The sequence below is a fragment of the Acipenser ruthenus genome, chromosome 3 (assembly GCF_902713425.1).
Source record: "Acipenser ruthenus chromosome 3, fAciRut3.2 maternal haplotype, whole genome shotgun sequence".
NCBI classification, from domain to species: domain Eukaryota; kingdom Metazoa; phylum Chordata; class Actinopteri; order Acipenseriformes; family Acipenseridae; genus Acipenser; species Acipenser ruthenus.
The window spans coordinates 103,258,731-103,278,980 of NC_081191.1; the positions used below are offsets into that span (position 1 = coordinate 103,258,731).

The 20,250-nt window shown below is 40.6% G+C and overlaps 1 protein-coding gene across 3 annotated transcripts in view; it reads right to left on the reverse strand.

Moving 5' to 3' along the window:
- Nucleotides 1-19,805, reverse strand: part of LOC117435222 (RNA-binding Raly-like protein) — a 172,045-nt gene extending 152,240 nt beyond the window's left edge. For all 3 annotated transcript variants that reach the window (XM_059020315.1, XM_059020309.1, XM_059020299.1), the window contains exon 1: nucleotides 19,623-19,805. The gene's annotated coding sequence lies outside the window, so the exon portion shown is untranslated. The remainder of the gene's footprint in view (nucleotides 1-19,622) is intronic.
- Between the last annotated feature and the right edge of the window lie 445 nt (nucleotides 19,806-20,250).

Genomic DNA, 20,250 nt, shown 5'->3' on the forward strand with positions numbered 1-20,250 from the left:
GGTCCGACATCATTATAGCAACGCAATAAACGGGTGTTTAGTCGTTTTTTCTCCGGAAAAAGCCGAGAAAACCATTCAATTGCCGAGTGGTAGCGACAGGAGCCGAGACAAGTCGAAAAAAAAAAAAAAAAAAAAAAAAAAAGGCGTATTTCATGAATAGTCATACATGGTATCAGGTATCAGATAATGGGCGTCCATAATAAACAAGCTGGCTAAGTGCGTCAGCGCACTGAGACTATCATGGACATTTGCAGAGCTTTTTTCAGATGTTATAGTAATAAAATAATGACTTGGATCGCATTATTGAGGAGTTTGGTGATAAAACGAGTGATCTGGAGATGATCGATCGGTATGTACGACTATTATTATTATTATTATTTATTTCTTACACAGCTGAACGCTATAGCAAACAAAAGGCTGGGGAGGGGCTGGAGATGCCTAGTGTGTGCTTTGTTGATATGCAGGGCCATTTAAACCCGTTTGACTGTGAAAAAAAATACTTTTAAACAGCGCGTATAAAATTAACTGCGCGTGTGAAAATTAATTAGACCTGGCGTGCCTGACGCGCGATTAATAAATGGACCGCAAAGGGTTAATGCTCTCGCTCCTCCTGTACCTGTCTGTTTTCGTCTCCCTCTTGGCACCACCCTCTCCGTACCCATTTCTACTTCCTTTACTCTACTGCTCCCTACCATGACTAACTTTAACCCTTTGCGGTCCATTTATTAATCGCGCGTCAGGCACGCCAGGTCTAATTAATTTTCACACGCGCAGTTAATTTTATACGCGCTGTTTAAAGGTATTTTTTTTTCACAACGGGTTTAAATGGCCCTGCATATCAACAAAGCACTCACTAGGCATCTCCAGCCCCGCCCCGCCCTTTCGTTTGCTACAGCGTTCACCTATGTAAGAAATAAATAATAATAATAATAATAATAGTCGTACATACCGATCGATCATCTCCGGATCACTCGTTTTATCACCAAACTCCTCAATAATGCGATCCAAGTCATTATTTTATTACTATAACATCTCAAAAAAGCTCTGCAAATGTCGGTGTTTTCTGTGCGCTGATTCAGTCAGCCAACTTGTTCACTTACGACAGCCCCCGTTATCCGATACCTGATACCATGTATGACTAATCATGAGATACGCCTTTTTTTTTTTTTTCGACTTGTCTCGGCTCCTGTCGCTCCCACTCGGCAATTGAATGGTTTTCTCGGCTTATTCCAGAGAAAAAACGACTAGACACCCGTTTATTGTTTTGCTATAATGATGTCGGACCCAGTCCGACAATGGACCGCAAAGTGTTAATAACCCTGTAATCCTCTCCTCTCGTTCCTGTCCTCTGTCTCCCTGCTACTGCAAATCTAACTCCTCTAACCTCATACCCCCCTTCAGCAATCTCTTCGCATCTCACCTCTCTCTTGACTTCCTAGCTCTCACTGAAACCTGGATCTCCCCTGATAACACTACCACTCCGGCCGCCCTTTCCTCTCTCTATGTCCTGTCCCACTCTCCTCGACCCTCTGGACGGGGTGGGGAACAGGACTTCTGCTCTCTCCCTCCCTGCTCTTTTCTGTCCCCCCTGTTCTCTCCTCTCTCTCTTTTAGCACCTTTGAGTTTTACGCTGTTGAAATCACCTCCCCCTGTCGCCTCTTCCTTATTGTTCTCTGCCTCCTCCTCATTGTTCCCTACCACCCCCCTGGACCCCTTAATCACTTTCTTAATGAGCTCAACTACTTCCTCTTCTCCCTCCCTCCCCTCTCCCTCCACCCGTTGTTCTACTAGGTGACTTCAACATCCACCTCTACAACCCTAACCACACTGCTGGATTTGTTCCCCTTCTTCACTCCTTCGCCTTCTGCCTCTTCTCGCCACCCCCCCCCCCCCCGCCCACTCACTCAACAGGCCATCAACTGGACCTCGTCTTCACCAGGGACTGTTTGACCCCCGCCCTCTCAGTCACTCCTCTTGACATCTCTGACCACTACTTTATCTCCTTCTCTCTGTTGCTCCCATCCCTTCTTGCTCCACCAACCCATTCTGTCACCTTCCGTCGAAACCTCTGTTCCCTCTCCCCCTCTGTCTTCTCCTCTGCTGATCTTGCACCTCCCCATTATTGACTCCTTCTCCCAACTCTATGTAGACTTGGCTACCTAAACCCTTTTCTCGTCTCTCACCTCCTGCTTCAACTCTCTTTGCCCTCTCACACCTCGACCTGCCCTCCCCTCCCTGCCCCAGCCCTGGCTCTCCTCCGTGCTCTGCTCGGCTCGTGCCAAACTGCACACTGCTGAAAAGAAATGGAAGAACCAATCTCCCTGCTGCCTTGGATCTCTATCGCTCACTCCTCTCTTCTTTCACTCACCTCTGCCAAACACTCATACTACCACTATTATTCAGTCTTCCACTAACAATCCCCGTAAACTTTACCTTCTCCTCCCTCCATAGCCCCCCCCCCTTCCACCTTCTTCTATCTCGGCTGATGACTTTTCCTCCTCCTGCAAAATCACAGACATCCACAAACTTTTCCTCGCCTCCTTCTCTGGACCCCCTCCCCACTCACCCCTTCCAGGCTGCAGCTCCTGCTCTACTCCCTGTTATTGCCTCTCTCTTCAACACCTCTCTGCTCTCTGGCTTTCCCCTCTGCCTTCAAACAAGCCTGCATCCCCCCCACCTTAAAAAACCCCTCCCTGGATCCTTCATCCCTCCAGAACTACCATCCTGCCCCCCTCCTCCCGTTCCTCTCTAAAACCTTTGAGCGAGCAGTACACCACTTCTATGCTGATGATGCCCAGATCTTCCTCTCCTTTCCCCCCTCTGACTCCGACATTTCCTCCCTTATCTCTACCTGTCTCTCGGCCATCTCCTCCTGGATGCACGCTCATCATCTCAAACTCAACCTCTCTAAATCAGACCCCCTTTTCTTCCCCCCTCTTTCTCCCCCACTGCTGCTCTCTCTATCTCTATTCCACTTGAATCCACCACCCTCTCTCCCTGCTCATCCACCAAGAACCTTGGTGTCACCCTTGACCCCCCCTCTCCTACTCTCAGCACATCTCTACTCTGGCATGCTCCTGTCACTTCTTCCTCAGCTCACATTTTTTGTTTAAAAAAATAAATTAAGAAGCGCTGTATGTATTGTGAAGATCACAACCGAGAGTTTACAGTAGCATACGATCTGTTCATTTACATGTTCGCTCAGCTACAAAATATAAATCCCATTTGCTGACCTACACAGCTACACATAAATGTTGTGTGCATACACAACCAAACAATTTACAGATGCTCGCAGATTTGTATTTTCAGTACATTGCATACTACATTTTAAAGGAAATAAAGGCAGTGCCTAACCAAATGTTTTTACATCCATTTCCAAGATTTCACTGACTTTTGTTCAAATTCACGATTTTCACGATTTCCATGACCTCAAAATCGTATCCTTAATCATGGTAAATACCAAATAAGAGTTTACTGTATTAAACGTGGTTGCATTATAGTTTACTAGCAATCATTTGAATCCCTTTTTCAGAGTTTGTAGCATGCAAAATAACAATAACAATAGAAAATAATAATAATAATAATAATAATAATAATAATAATAATAATAATAATAATAATAATAATAATAATAATAACGTGTTGGACCTGGGGCACTTCATAATATACAATGTGTTTAAAACAGCAGTCACTGTATTAAAATTAAAACTTCACCGGTTACACTTTCAGTGAGGTTAAAATACTCGCAAGTTAAGTACAGTTCAAGATAAAAGTGATTCCAGTAAATAGTAAATTCACCAAAATGCATCGTAAATACCAAATCAGAATTTACTTTATATTTAACGGAGTTGCATTATAGTTTACTAGAAATCATTTTAATACATTTTTCAGAGTTTGTAGCCCGCAAAATATTATTATTATTATATTATTATTATTATTATTATTATTATTAGTCGTAGTAGTCGTATTAGTATTATTATTATTATTAGTAGTATTATTATTATTATTAATAATAATAATAATAATAATAATAATAATAATAATAATAATAATAATAATAATAATAATAATAATTTGCACACAGCATATTTTTTGCAGTTGTGTTAAACCCTGTTTTGCCTTTTGAATGGTCACTTACTTATGAAAAAGCATTAGCAGTCTCAGCACTGAGCCGGCGGCATTTTTGGGAGCTCATCACACATGTTACTGCATGTAGACAGTTCATATTAACATCCCTTAATATTTTAATATGGTAACATAAATCAAAAGTTATGACAGGACTTACCTGATTGTCCTCAGTAGGAATGCCTCGGTTTTATACTTGTGTTTTTCAGAGATCTAGGGCTGTTTTCATTTTAGGTTTGTTTGATGAAAGGTGCTAGTCCTAGCAGGCATACACAAACACAAACTCGCTGTGTAGCCCAACCAAAACCTTTGGTAAAAAAAAAAAAAAAAAAAAGCACCCTAAGATTTAAAAAGGTTTACTGTTAAATTACTTGTGTAAACCTAATAATAAATTCAAAAATGATGCTAAAAAGTTAGTTGAGGTCCTAAAACATTGTGGAACTAGAATAAGAAGCAGTAAACTGGACAAAGCTACAAAACTAGCAAAGGGGACTCAGACACATATCTGGAAGCTGCTTTAAATGTTTCTGTGAGCAGTTGAGTTTATTTTTATTAAGGTAGCTTAATTTACTGTACATGTATTGAAATGCTGCATTCTGTCAGCATATCACTTGTGGTGATATTCATAGTGGATCTTTCTTTCAACAACTTTTAAATGATCTTATTCTCTTTGTAATTTCATTTCTACACAACAAGTATATTTATTACATTACATTATATGGTAACAATTCAATAACATCACATTCCAAGATTCTCAATTTAAAAAAAAACAATTGTATTACTGATTACTGCTGCAAATCTAGTCCCTTTTCTGCCTAAGAAACTGCATCCTCTCTCTGATTTCCACTTTCCATCTTTCTCTCTCTATGCTATCCTCCAGTTTCCAATCTGCCAACCAGGCCCTTCCTTTATGAAAACATTACATATCACAATACCATTTAATATGGCATGGTATTTGTTCTGTAATTTGTTTTCCTATTGCAGTTTCTGCTTGGATCATTAGTGTGCCGTGATTAATAGATACTATGACATTTTTTTCAGTCACCTTTTACTATTTAAACTACTACTATTGAAGGTGATGAAATGTGCTAAATATCCTTTATCTTTTGACTGAGTGCAATAAATGAAGCCCACTGCATCACCCATTTTTTTTTTTTTTTTTTTACTATATTAGTAATTGGCTATTTCAGATCTTTATTTCCTTGCCTGACTTTAAAATTGTTTGTTGCCTTACCCTCTACTATTTGTGTGCTTGTCTTAAATCATTTGCGATTGACTTGTGTATAGTTTACTGGTGTGCGTGGCATTAAATTTGTTAATTGAGGACCCTCGTTTTTTTTGTTTTATTCGCTGTCGGCTGAAGCTTTTAGTTTCAAACCGTTACAGAATTGGTGGCCCGTACGGGGACATATTGGAATTACCACCACACCTGTGTTCGGTATACTTGAATCCCATCATATTTTTATAAAATGGAGGGTCCAGATGGCATCACTACAAGTCCTCAGGACAGTAGGGGTATGTTAGTGGATCTAGACTTCACAGCTGATCCATTTGTTACACACAGAGCCACAGTAAATGAAGTAACCCAGTTGTTGAGTGGTTTATATGGGGGTGAATGTTCTAAATAAACGCATTATAGAGTTAGAGACTGATTTTACTTCCTTTCAACAAAGTAGCATTAACAGAGAGGAAGGTTTGAGGAAACATATTGATCAAATGTATAAGGAGCTTGAAACGTTAGTTTCCACAACCGCCTTAGAAAGGGCTGTGTTTGATTGTTTCCAGCGTCAGGACATTCGATGGCAGAATCAGCTAAGTAAAGTTTCAAGAAAGACTAGTACGCCTAAAATAAGATTTCAATCTTCAGTCCCTGGTCTGGATCTCAGTCCTGATTTTGAAGGCTCATTTGCAGGCTTGTCTATGGCCCCCATGGTGACACAGAAAGTGGACAGGGCTGTAGTTTCAAGTAAACTTCCCATTAAAATTAATTTTCCTGAATTTGGGGAAGGTGAAGGTAAATTAGATGCTGTAAATTACCTTGATCAATGTGATGAGTTTTTAGCACTGAGACCCATGGAAGAGCTGGAAATAGTGGCTACCTTGTCTTCAGTTTTAAAAGGACCTGCTAAAAGTTGGTGGATTGCTGAGCAACAACATATCCATACCTGGGTCCACTTTAAACCTGCTTTTCTTAAAGCTTTCCTGCCAACTGACTACTTAACTGAGGTTGAAGACCGCCTAAGACAGCGTGTCCAGTTGCCAGCTGAATGTATACGTGATTTTGCTTATGACTACCGTGCGCTGGAGACCAGACATAGAGGAACCCGATCTGGTTAGGAGGATTTTAAACAATGCCAACCCTAAGCTCGCTGGGAGTCTTCGTGGGACAGTGAGAACTGTGGCTGAGCTGGTCAGAGTTGGAACCATGGTGGAGAGGGACCTGTCTAGTACAAAAGAGTACTGGGCTAAGGTCAATGTACAAACTGGAGAAAAGAAGACCATGAAAGCCCCCACAAAAAGAAACGCTGAGGTCAGTGTGGTTCAGGTTAAAAGACCTAACCCGGTAAAGGAACATCATTCTCACCTTTCCCTTTTAGTGGTGAAAATTACAGTGTGAGGAGAGCGGAGCCCAGCTCTATTCGACACTGGTAGTACCAGCAAAGCCAGATGTGGGAAAAGATTAAACGACTAAATGAACATTTGATCCCATGTGATGAGCTAGCTTTTACACTGGCTGACGGACAGTCTTACAGATCTCTGGGAAGAGTGACAGTTACTTTCGAGTTTCATGGGGGGTTTTGGTCATTAAACATCTTTGTCATGGCTAATCAATATCTGGCATTTCCTTTGGTCTTAGGGCTAGATTTCATGGAGAAAGTCCAGCCACAGCTGGGGTTTGCCCACAGGCAGTATGGAGTGAAATGCCAAGATAAATATCATTTTTATCCCTTTTTAGAAAAATCTGAGTGGGAATCGGCTTGGCGTGGTGGAGACCTGGGAGACCCTAGGGTGAATGTGTATTTTGCAATTCAAAGCAAGCCAAGTACAAAACCTGCTCAATTCAAAGGGAAAGAAATTGGTGAAGTCCAGAGAAGAGATTCTAAATCTTGATCTTCACAGCTGATTTCACAGCCTGCTGAGGTGCAACATCTTCTGGACCAGTGGCCAACTGTTTGTTCCCCACACCTAGGAATGACGACTGTCACCCGACACTCCATTTACACAATCAATGAAGTACCAGTGAGAAGTCGTGCTTACAGAGTATCACCCTTGAAACGCTCCATCATCCAGCAACATCTTGAAGAGATGATTTAAGAATGGGATTATTGAACCATCCTCTTCAGCCTGGTCTTCTCCGGTGGTCTTGGTGGAGAAACGTGGAGGATCATATAGGTTTTGTGTTGATTATTGTCAATTTAATAACAAGACCCATTTTGATGCCTTCCCAATGCCTCGGGTTCATGAGATCTTGGAGACTCTTCAGGATGCCTCCGTGTTCAGCACTCTTGACTTAAAATCAGGATATTGGCAGGTGGCGATGGATCCGGAAAGCATTCAGAAGACAGCATTTATTACTCCTTTTGGTCTCTATCACTTTAAAGTGATGCCCTTTGGGCTGAAGAATGCCGCTGCGACTTTCCAGCGCTTGATGCAGCAGGTGCTTGGTGATTTGAATGGACAGTGTTGCTTCGTATATATAGATGACATCATCATCTACTCCTCCAGCAAAGCTCAACACTACAAAAATCTTTCTCTTGTCCTTGATCGTCTTCACTGTGCCAATCTCACCCTCAATCTGAAGAAGTGCCACTTCCTCAAAGACTCTCTCAACTTCCTTGGACATGTCGTTTCAGGGGAGGGGGTCTCTCCTGATCCTGGAAAAATCAAGGCAATTCGGGACTATCCTGCGCCATCCAATCTGAAGGAAGTTCAGAGGTTTCTAGGACTTGTGGGATGGTACCATAAGTTCATCCCACATGTTGCTGACCTTTCTGTTCCTTTGAACAACTTAAAGAAGGGTGTATCATGGGAGTGGACTGAAGCCTGTCAGGACAGTTTCAATGCCCTTAGGAAAGCACTGTTAACACCACCAGTGTTAGCTCAGCCCAACATGGCTCTACTCTTCAGGGTGAGCACAGATGCCAGTGAGGTAGGGCTTGGAGCAATGCTTTCTCAGCAAAATGGAGAGGAAGAAAGAGTAATTGCCTATGCTTCCCGGATCCTCAATGCAGCTGAGAGTAATTACTCTGCCTCAGAGAAAGAGTGTTTGGCCATTGTGTGGGCAGTGGAGAAATGAAGGCACTATCTGGAAGGCCAGCAGTTTGAGGTCGTCACTGATCACGCTGCTTTAACTTGGGCCTTTAATACCCGCAAGATGTCATCCAGGCTAACCAGATGGACCTTGAGACTCCAGCAATTTTCCTTTTACAGTTCACTATCGGAAAGGATGTCTCAACGTTGTCCCTGATGCGTTATCCATAGCACCTTGTTCAATATCACCCACAGTAGCTGTCTATGCTGGTAAGAAACAGAACTGCAGTCTAGAACTTCCTACAACCTTAGACCAGATTGCCACTGCTCAGCTCAAAGACCCATACATTCAAGAAGTAATCTCCAATTTGCACACGTCCACACAAGGTTCTGATAGGATCACCTCCTTACAACAGCAAGGACTGCTATATAGAAAAGTTCCTGTCTCTGGGATCGACAACAAGTTCCAACTAGTGGTACCCTCTGAGCTGATTCCAACATTCCTTCTGTACTACCATGATAATCCTCTAGGAGGTCATATGGGGCGTCTTAAGACCCTCGTAAGAATTCTGGAAGTAGCTTGGTGGCCATCAGTCAGGAAAGACACCTGGCAACACACAAAGGAATGTACCATCTGTCAACAATATAAGCCCTCTAATACTAAACCATCGGGTCTCCTACAATCTACTTCTGTTACAGAATCGGGCGAGATGTTGGGACTTGACCTCCTGGGGCCGTTTCCCCAAGAGCAAAAAAGGCAACGTCTACGTCCTGGTGGTAGTGGATTACTACACCAAATGGGTTGAGATGTTTCCCCTAAAAAACAGCAAGACTCCCAAGATCGTCAGTCTCCTTATTCAGGAGATATTTACCAGGTGGGGCACTCCTCGCTATCTTGTTTCGGACCATGGACCTCAGTTCACAAGCCGCTTGCTAATGGATGTTTGTAAAAACTGGGGAGTAGTACGCAAGTTAACAACCAGTTACCATCCCCAGACTAACTTCACAGAACGCATTAACTGTACTGTGAAGATAATGGTTGCATCCTTTGTTGGTTCACAGCATACTACATGGGATCAATGGATCGCCGAGTTCAGGTATGCCATTAACTCCGCTAAACAAGAGTCCACCGGCTATACCCCTGCTGAACTGGCATTAGGACGCCACCTTAAAGGACCTCTTGAACGACTAGTAGCTCCAGCTCCATCCACTCCTCAATATGCGCTCTTAGAGAAGCAACAGCAAATAGCACATGAAGTTAGGAGTAATGTAGATAAAGCTCAGGCCAAGAAGGCTAGATATTACAATGCCCATAAAAAAACCCTTCAGTTACAGGTGGGTGACATAGTCTGGGTCAGAGCCCATCCTCTTTCTGATGCCTCCACTCAATACTCTGCTAAACTAGCCCCTAAATGGGTAGGTCCGGCTACGATCCTTAAGAAACTTGGTCCAATTAATTATCGTATGCAGCTGGACAATCAGAAAACTGATACGGTTAACCTCAAACCGTACTATGGTATGGTAACCCCATCACCTCAACTGGGGGGGGAGGGGGGGGACTATGTGGCACTAGCCACACAAGTGTTTAAATAAACACTCCCTTTAGTTAAAATGCCTGGCCAGGTAACTTCTTAATTATTGTATCTATTTAATTAAGGATTTCCCTTTAAGAAGGCTGAACTCCCATGAGCCTTTGTTCTTTTTTAAACAGGTAGAGGGGGACGGGAGGCAGGTTTTGTGTTCTGGGTTCCTCCATTTTGTGTATGGCGGTGTGGTTTGTGTGCAGGTACTGAATGGGTTCCAGTTTGCTTTCAGGATTTTATTTACAAGAAAATTATATTAAATAATAACTATACTACTGTGGAGCATCTCTTGGACAACTTGTTGCTGTTGGACTGCCACTGGAACTACAGAATAAGCATCAACAAACAAACAAACAAACAAACAAACAAACAGTCGGGTGAGATCATTCTGGGTTTTTTTTCCATTTTTTGCATTTTTGTTTTGGATTTGTTTCTTTTTTGCTCAGTTGGATTACTTGGATTATTTTTTGGACTTGATTTGTTCGGGACATTGTTTTGCATGAGTGATATGTGTGTGATAACTTTTGTTATATATATATATAACATGCATTGACTGTGATTCTGGCATCTCAGCATCACCCCCCTCTGTCCCCCACCCCTCTCTGTCCCCCACTCAGCTAAGCCCAGCTTACTTACTTTCTTTTACATCAATGTTTTTTTATTTCTACTTTGCAATCAGAATCTTTTCGTCTCAACCAGAACCAGTTGCTGCTTCTCTCTCTGCTGCTTCAGATAAGTTCTTCACTATGCATTGCAACTCTTGACCTCTGAATCCGATGTCTCTGAGAAACCTGGTTGTGGAGTGCCACAAATCCTCGACAACCCACCTCCACTGGGTAAACCTGGACTCTCCATCCTCGCTGTTCCACTTCAGCAGCTAGTTGAGCTTACCGAAGTTTCTTCCTTTTGTACGCCTCATCCACAACATTCTTCCATGGCACTGTTAACTCTATTAGGTGAATAAGGCGTGCTGCTCCACACTACAAGACAATATCAGGTTGAAGGTTAGTGGTGGCAATCTCAGGTGGGAAAATAAGCTGTTGTCAAACATCTGCCAGCATTTTCCAGTCTCTAGCAGCTTCCAGTTGTCCTAGACAAGTTTTGGTTTGACCTTTTCTTGGGGGTTGCTCCCCTGGACGGAGGAATGTTGTTTTTCGTGTGTCATATATTGCGCTCATTGGTGGCAACCTGTTGGTCATGCTGCGCTTGTCTTTCAATGCTAAGCCAAGTAAACCATCATGACGCCAAGTAAACCGTCTGTGGCTAAGACCCTCCTTACATCCTGTCACAATGTGTCAATGTAGCTGCCGATGAACACAAAGAACACCACGGATCTTCTCCAACCCATAGATTAATGTTCTGTTGTGATGGGAGAATATCATATGTTGACCTGATAAGGAAACCGATCCTGCTCTGTTCCATTGTCCATAGATCTCGCCAGCCGATCTTGCGTTGTTCCACACTCCCATCTCATCCATCCTCCCTGCTTGGCCTGGGAAACGGCCTTTACGCACCTCATCCTCTCCTCCTGCTTTTGCACCTCGTTGACTACCAGCTTCCTCCGTTGAGCTGGGGCTGCCTTGTGCCATGTAGGAGGAGCTGAACTGAGACCAAGGCCTCCTCTTCCATGCTGTACTTGCCCCATGATATCACTGATATGAAGGGCAGCCTTTGCATCTTCCACAGCTTCCTTTGCCACCCACTTTCTTCCAGTTTTCAACACAGGTGCTGCCTCCCTCGCACATTCATCATGTGACTCTACCAATGTCATTTCCAATCGAATCTTGGCACACTTAAACTCCTCGGTTAGAGCTGAGACAGGCAGCTGCAGGACCCCTTTACCATACAGTCCCACTCTGCTGAGGCAGCGTGGAACTCCTAACCATTTCCTGACATATGAACTGATTACTGCTTCCAGCTTCTCTACTACTGCTTGTTGACTCACTTCTTCCACACAAACTATGTCCTTTAGGTCCACATCATACCATCTCCCATACTTTTCACAGGCTTCTCAGACACTGTTGGTATTGCCTCATCGTTAACGTAGAACCTCTTATCCATTACTTTAGCTTTAATTATAGAGATGCTCCTTGACTTAGTGGGCTTGAATTGCATTCATACCCATTCAATGTTATTGATTAGTTTGCCCAATAACCGATTAGTGCAGGCTACTGTTGACGCCCTAATAATTACTTCCATTGCCATGGTAAAAGCCAGTGGAGAAATGGTGCATCCTGCCATTATTCCAATTTCTAGACATTGCCATGTAGAGGTGAATTCTGAAGTTGAAAAACAAGATTACATATCTCCAAAGTAGGCTTTCACTAAGTTTGTTATTGTCCTCAGTACACTGAAAAAATAAAATGCTGCCCAAAGAAGCTCAAGTGGTACTGAACTGTATGCATTAGCTAAATCCAGGAATGTCACGTGAAGCTCCTTCCTCTCCTTCTTAGCTGTTTGAATTTGCTTCCACGTTTAACAATGAAACTAACCGATCCTCGTAGAATATTTTTCTTTGAGTATAACTACCCCACCTGCTTGGTGCCATGCTCTTGGTACAACCTGTTTTTCCCATGCTACTTTCATCAGTTTCCACAGGATTCGTAGAACACCAGGGCATTCTTGTACACTCTGTACAGAACTCCATTAGGTCCAGGAGATGATATCGTCCTTGCCTTTTTCACAGCTTGCTCTACATCTTTCCACTTAGGTGCGCAGTCCTCCATTTGGTATTCTGGTGGATTGATAGGTGGGATGTCTGAAGGAATTGACATAGGGTCCTGAATCTGTATGTGTTTCCTACAAATATCTCTCCAGTTCAAACTTAGATGCTTTTAGTGTGCCATTTTACTCACTGCTGAATAACTTCTTTACAAATTTGAATGGGTCTTTATAAAAGTTAGTTCTCGCACGCTCCTTCTTTTTGCAGCATTTCCGTAGGCGCTCAGCTCTGCTCAATGTTGCAAACTTATCTTTTATGACCTCTTTTGAGTGCCTCCTTCTGACTTTGTTTTACTCTCCTCCATTGCTTCCTCAGCTGCCTCCTTTCTCTAACTAAACACTCAATCTCCTGCTGCCATCTAGACTTTACAGGAATAGTTTGTACTTTCTCCTTTTTTTTTCAACTCCAAACCTCTCGCTTCCATATTTATCCAGCTTCTTTTCGACTGTTCCACCTAACTTTTCTAACGCAAAACAGAGATCCATATTTACTGTATTCCATGCTGTTTTCTCAGAAGCTCTTGGCCATTAAACTCCAGGCTTGTGCCGTTGAGGTTCTTTTCTCTCTCACACTGGTTCATCTGACTGGGTTCACAAGGATCATTTGGTTCATCACTAGTTGTGTTTATACAAGTCCTCCTCACATCTATGACAGGGGTGCTGATATCCTGCAAACGGTGGTTTCATTTGACTGACTTGACTGATTTTGTAAGAAGTACTGATCAATGCAAGGCCATTGTCCCTTCTCCCTCAAGCATGCCAAGGCATTTGCCAAGCGTGTTAACCAAGTGACATATAACATAGCCCAAGTGTAATTTTTATGCCAGCACCAGACATCAAGCCAAACAAACAGAGGCCAGATCAGGCTTGGGAAGGGGTCCTGACATGTTACATGTAGGTACTGTACTCTGAAAGTTCACCACATTCCAGCATGGCAAAATTTGTTTCAAGATTCATGCTTGGTACAATTTGGTGGTTTGTTTAGTGGTGTGAATGTGCTCTGATCTCAGAACCATTAAGGAAAACAGGATTTTTTGCCCAGATTACCAAGGCTGACACAGTGAAATAATCTTGAAATGCATGCCCACATTGAATTTATATATATATATATATATATATATATATATATATATATATATATATATATATATATATATATATGCTACATTAAATGTTTTTTGAATGAAACAAAAATAAAAGGTTGACAAGTACATATGACATTACAAGAGGCCATCTGCACTGTATAATCCTTGTAAATCTAACCCTCAGTGCTTGAAACGCTTGAAACTTGAAACTATATAAGTGTACAAAAGGTTTATTAGGGAAAATATATTTTTATGTTCAAATGAGTAAGCCATTAAACTTGATCATTTAAGTGATGCATAATTAAAATGCTCTGATATAGTATAACTGACATCTGAGATACTTTAACCTCCTAGTCCTCAAATGTAGGTTTAATTGTCCAGATGATCATTATTTAACTATAGATCCTGCATTTATCAAATTAACAACTCAGCAAGGGAATCATAAGCACTTTGTGCCTATTAAAACTGAATGATCAATGCCAAAGGTAAGAGGTTTATACGCTCAAAAGAACAATAGTGGATTTTGAGGCCTACTTCAATTTTCAGTTAAAATCCTGCAATTTGAAAGACATGAAAGGTGGAAAATACAGTCAGTGTCTTCACATTTCTAATACAGTCATTTAGAAAAGAAGAAATGATGCAATACAACATTGATTCTTATTTCTGTGACTGTGCTTGACTGCGAAACGTATACTGACTTAGAACACTGATTGGGTAGTTTCAGATCTACTTGTCACATGTCACTATGTGACAGTGAATGGTTTTGAAATTTGCCAGGAAGATTTAGAAAAAAATGTCTTGTGAAAGCATTTGGAGCGCACAGTAAATGTAAACCTGGATTTTCATTTAAGCATCTGACAAATTATAAATTATACAGTACTTATTCTATACTTAATGAAAATTCTACAGATCATATTACTGGAAAATATGAACATTAGTTCATTTCATTGAGACCACGTTACATATTGGATGGACAGCCTAGAAAAAAAGCAATATATCTGAAACTAACTGATCTATTTTCAATCTTAGTCATCGGCACTGTACATTACACTCATTCGAGCATCTCTGGCTGATTTGTCCTTAACCACATGGTTTATCTGTGCTCCAATAATCTCTATGGTCCGCACCTCATGCTCTCAACTGATTGTTGGGAGCAAGCAAGCAGTCATGATACTGCCATGATAATCCAGTTTGGTGAAAAGTGATGCGCATACCCCGGGCTACACTGCATAGCAGTGCTGTACCTTTCTGAAACCAGACATCCTGCTGAATCAAACAACAAACTTAGACTGTATTCTCCGCAGTCAAAAATTACAAGATTGAACCATTTACACCACCAAGTACGTGGTCTAATTATGAAAACTGTATCTGAAATTCTGCTACGAATAGCGACAGCCAGCAAAACAGCAAAAATATACATAGTCTGATCTTCAAAATTAGATTTTATGAGAATGATATTGCTCCTGCAATTGAACTTCTGAATTCATTAAACATTTTCTAGATTTCTTCCTTGTAAATGGCAAGCAACTCTTCAATGATTTTAGAATTCACAATAAGGTCCAATGGTATTTTACAGAAACATGTTTTGCCTTTAAAAAAAAAAAAATCTATCACTTATTTATATTGAGGAACTATGAACTACATTTAAACTGTAAAACTGTAATCTAACCAAAAACGTTTTACTCAGCATAGTGCTGGATAAAAACAGTGTTTAACCATGCTTACCAGTAGAACCCAGGGCTGAGTGTAGGGTGCGGACATAAAGCTAAAGTCAATACCCTTTTACTACACATGTACTCGCGGTATATTTTGGACAAATGTTGGATTAATAATAATAATAATAATTATAATAATAATTCACTAGGCTGGAGCAATGGCTGTGGGGGGTGTACGGAGTAGGGTTTGGTCATGGGACCCACTGTCACAAGGACAGCTCCCATGAGGAGGGGAGACCAGAACAGCCAGACCTCAAAGGCAGGTGGTAAGCTTTGCCGGCTCCCAGTTGGCAACACCATTGCAGAGGTGGCAGAGACAAACACGGTCAAAACTGGGTATAAAGAGGGGCTCCCGTTCATTTAATACACGGGACATTGTCTACTGGACCACATCAAGGCTACAATAATAATATAAATAATTACTGAACTGATTCAGACAGCACTGCCACTGTTAGGGAATCGTTGGATTTTTAACATTCCTATCTGCATCACATTCAATGTATTAAAATGTGATACTATAAGTATTTGTTACTGCTAAATAGTACTGCAATGTAATATAAAACAACTGTGATAACTGTACTCATAATATTGAACAGTTGAAAAATAATTCAGTATTGCAGATTAGAATGTCCAGCACAACAGGAGGGGCAGCAGTGTGGAGTAGTGGTTAGGGCTCTGGACTCTTGACCGGAGGGTTGTGGGTTCAATCCCCAGTGGGGGACACTGCTGCTGTACCCATGAGCAAGGTACTTTACCTTGATTGCTCCAGTAAAAACCCAACTGTATAAACGGGTAATTGTATGTAAAATAATGTGATATCTGTATAATGTGAAATAATGTATAATGTGATATCTTGTAACAATTGTAAGTCGCCCTGGATAAGGGCGTCTGCTAAGAAATAAATAATAATAACGCTGAAAAGTTATAATCGTAAATTGAAGGTACGCTAACTATGATGGATTCCATGTAACCGAAAGCAAATGTTCTTTTTATATTCATAAAATGTCATGTCATTTCTACAGTAATGACCTATGATGCCCGAACACTGTTGTTTATTAGGGTGCAATCACACTTTGTATTATTTGAAGTATACTCACTCATGAGTTATAGGGTTGCGGAAGATTGGATCTAAGCAATCCACCAAGTGTACATATATTTAGTTTACAATACTCCGAGATGGCATTTCTAGCTAAAATCTGAGTTTCATATTAAGTATAATAAAATAATTTGATATACATCCTTTACAAACAAAGTTCCTCTGAAGAGTGTATAGGATCTCTGTGGTCTGTAGGACAGCACTGCTGTCAGTTTAGTTCTTTGTACTTCTCAGAGAATTAATGTTGATGTTAATGTTAATGTTAAAAAAAAATACATTTTATATGGGCTAATAGGACAGACATAATATATTTATTTTTTTCAATGTCAGCCGTATCTCCCGTTTTGATGCTTAACATAGATATGTGCAAACTGGTTCAAAGTATACTCTTTGTACTAAATTAACCTGAAAAATAAGTACTGTAACAGATATCTCCATACAGATGCTTGATATAGTTTGCAGACATGTGCACACAAGTGAGGCTGTAAGACTATAATGTCAGCTGTCATGCCCATACACTGTACTATATCTGTAACTGCCTTCACTATCAATACCCCCACGATCACTCTGAGCTGAAGTAGCAAAGCACCACAGTCACAAAACACTGAATCACAGAAAGTCATATTTTGAAATAAATTACTAAGCAACTTGTTCAACCAGCCAGCATCTCCCACAAAATGATACCTGAGTATTGTCATTTACAAAGCTGTACAGTATGCTGTGCAGTATAATTTGCCCTGTTGAAGAAAAAAAGGCTAGGTTGTTTGTTTTAAAAAACATATATTTGTTGCTTCATTTTTCATTTCTAATTTCTGCAGTGGCAGTTAATACTGCTTTTTGTGAAGACATTTACTATCCTTGCATGCAATGCAACACAACAGAAGAATAGTGCCCAGTGTGTGTTTATGATGATCTTAAATTATACCTTAGAATGTAAAGGAAAAGCCGCAAACAAGAAAGCAAATGTAAATTATGTATCGTCATCAACACAACATTTTGATTTTGTACAGCTGTGCATGCATTTACCTAGGAATACACTTTACATGTCAAAAACAAACATGTTCCGTCAAATTAATTTATTATTTTTATTGCACTATATCAGATGGGGTAGCTGCAGGCAGTACCTGTTGGCAATTATAAAAACGAACCGCTTTTTTAAAAACACAAATCACACGACTGGAGTAGGATATGAGAGACATACTAATATCGTAACTGTAATTTAATCTTTGATGCTACAGCGTGACATGCAAACATTGCAATAAATCATGATTCAGTTGTAAAGCCAGATAGAATTTAGTTCAGTACAAGCACATGAATATGCTGAATAAAAAAATAAAAAAATGATAAAAACATTTTAAATAAATGCGTATGCATACAGGAAGCAGTCAGTTATTTATTTGTGGTATAAAAATAAAACTCGTCCTACAGCAGCACTTCCAAACTAGACACCCTTAACTGTAACAATGCTAAACCACAGCAATGATACAATGCATCTGATGTTCAAGACAGTCTTTATTACTAGACAAACGACGAGTAACTCTCATAGAAAACAAATAACCATTCTAAGGTCAATGTTTAGTTTTATGTACATTCCCTACAACTGTAACATAAATATTGCAAAGCACAGTATGTGATCAGCAACACAGCCTACACTTTTGCCGCAGACTAAATTATCGTTAAAAGTGGAGCGGCCGTATTTTCCATAAATGTGATAGATGTGCTGCCTGTAGCAAACAAAATAACATTTTCTCCTGACTCTCTCGTGCCGCGCAGCCATGTACTGTACCAGCTGCGCGAGACAACACACCACCGAATCCTACAGTCTGCCACATTCCTGCTGTACTATCAGGCTTTCACACTGCAGAATATTTGACAAATCATACCATGGTTTGGTACGTTGGATTTGAAAATGTTTAGGTTTAAGAGCTCGTGTATGCTTGGTACACATTAAAAAATGAGCTATATATTCGACTGACAAAACGTAAGTATCCGTGATTTTCAATAAGGTAAAAAATACATCGGTCATCTTGCACAATTTTCAAAGTATCGGCACATTATAATGCTTGCTGGTAGACAACATACAAAACTATTACAGTAAGACGAGAGGCAGATGCTACATGCAATTCCGAAGTTCCCAGTACAGCTGTCCCCCTGCATACGCTATGCATTGTCTGAGCCAATTAACAAAATAGACTGAACGCACAAACCTTCTGCTAAAATACATTTACTAGACTCGTTCCTGAAAATGTGACTGATTATGAAGCAATAAACCACAAAATATCATCTTAGGTTTTCTCGATTTTATTGCAAAAATTAAATTAAGTATATATTTCAAATGCACACAATTCAGATGAAATACCTCCGACGGGGTTCAGCTGTTCATTTCGTCTTCGTTGACAAAGAAACCAAAAACGCACTTCATCCCACCCGACCCCCTCAAGAAACCTTCCACAGCCACCGTATAACTAATGCAAAAATGTTCATCTTCAAAAACATGTTTTGATTCTCAAATATGCAAAAGTACTAGGAATTCAAAAATGAAAAAAAAAAAAACCTGTGATCAATAAGCTGCAAGAAAAGTTTCACGTTAAAATATCAGCAGGTTAAAAATAATTCTCAAAAGAAAGCAGGAATGACATCAAACCAGGTGCTTGCTCCAGTGACTCGCACTGAGCTCGCAAAATCCCAAAACTCTGTGAAACAAACACAGCAAATATAGCAAATCACAGCTACAGCAAAAGTCAGAAAATGAAAAAGAAAAATCTTTAAAAACCACAAGTAGACATGCTTTAAAAAATAAAACTGCCACCCGCTTGTTTAAAAACCAGTTGAATACGTTTAAGGACTGCAAGTATTTTTCAGTGACTGTCGCCACTGAGTCACACAGACACTGTGAAAACCATGATCCAGAATCACTGCATGCTAAAAACTTGGATCCTGTAAGAAAAATGCTCAAAACCATACTTCAATTCTCATTTTTAACACCAGCAAAAGAAGAAAAAATAAAAAGACAAAAATGTAAAAATGTCATTGAAAATGTACTCACCGAGCGGGAGTAAAATGTTGGAATAAAAATGAGATTTAGTATAAAATACAGTATGGCGGTGGAAGAAGGAATGAAGCGCTTTTCTCTCAATCTCTGCCTCGGGCAAGTGTCACGTGACTCGGATTCAGCCTGACTCGCAGGCAGTGAGCAGACAGGGCAACCCCACAGGAACTAAGTACTACATCTGACTAAGCGGCTCTCCAAAAGTAAGACTGGTAGTCCTTGTCTTTTCACAATTTTGCCTGAGCGGGTTGTGTGTTTTTCTTGAGAATTTTAAAGATGCAGCGCCCCTTTTTATTTATCAGCATCTGTATCATCAAAAGTATCATATTTATTTAGTTTGTGTTGCAATGGTTAAATGTTACAGCATGCAGGCATACTAAACAATCGACCCCTTTTATTTTAATACCGTGTCCGTACAGTATTGTATACAAACGCAGTACACATAGCCAATACTGTATAGGCGACAACACTGTATAACTGAGGCGATGCAGGGTGGCACAAACGTGTCTATGTTTACAACAAAAAGAGGTAGTATGCTATGATTAGTTGTAGCGCTATTCCTAAGGATGGGGCTATGTTAACGTATTGTAGCGACCCGGGCATCGTTGCGTGTCTGCTGGACTTG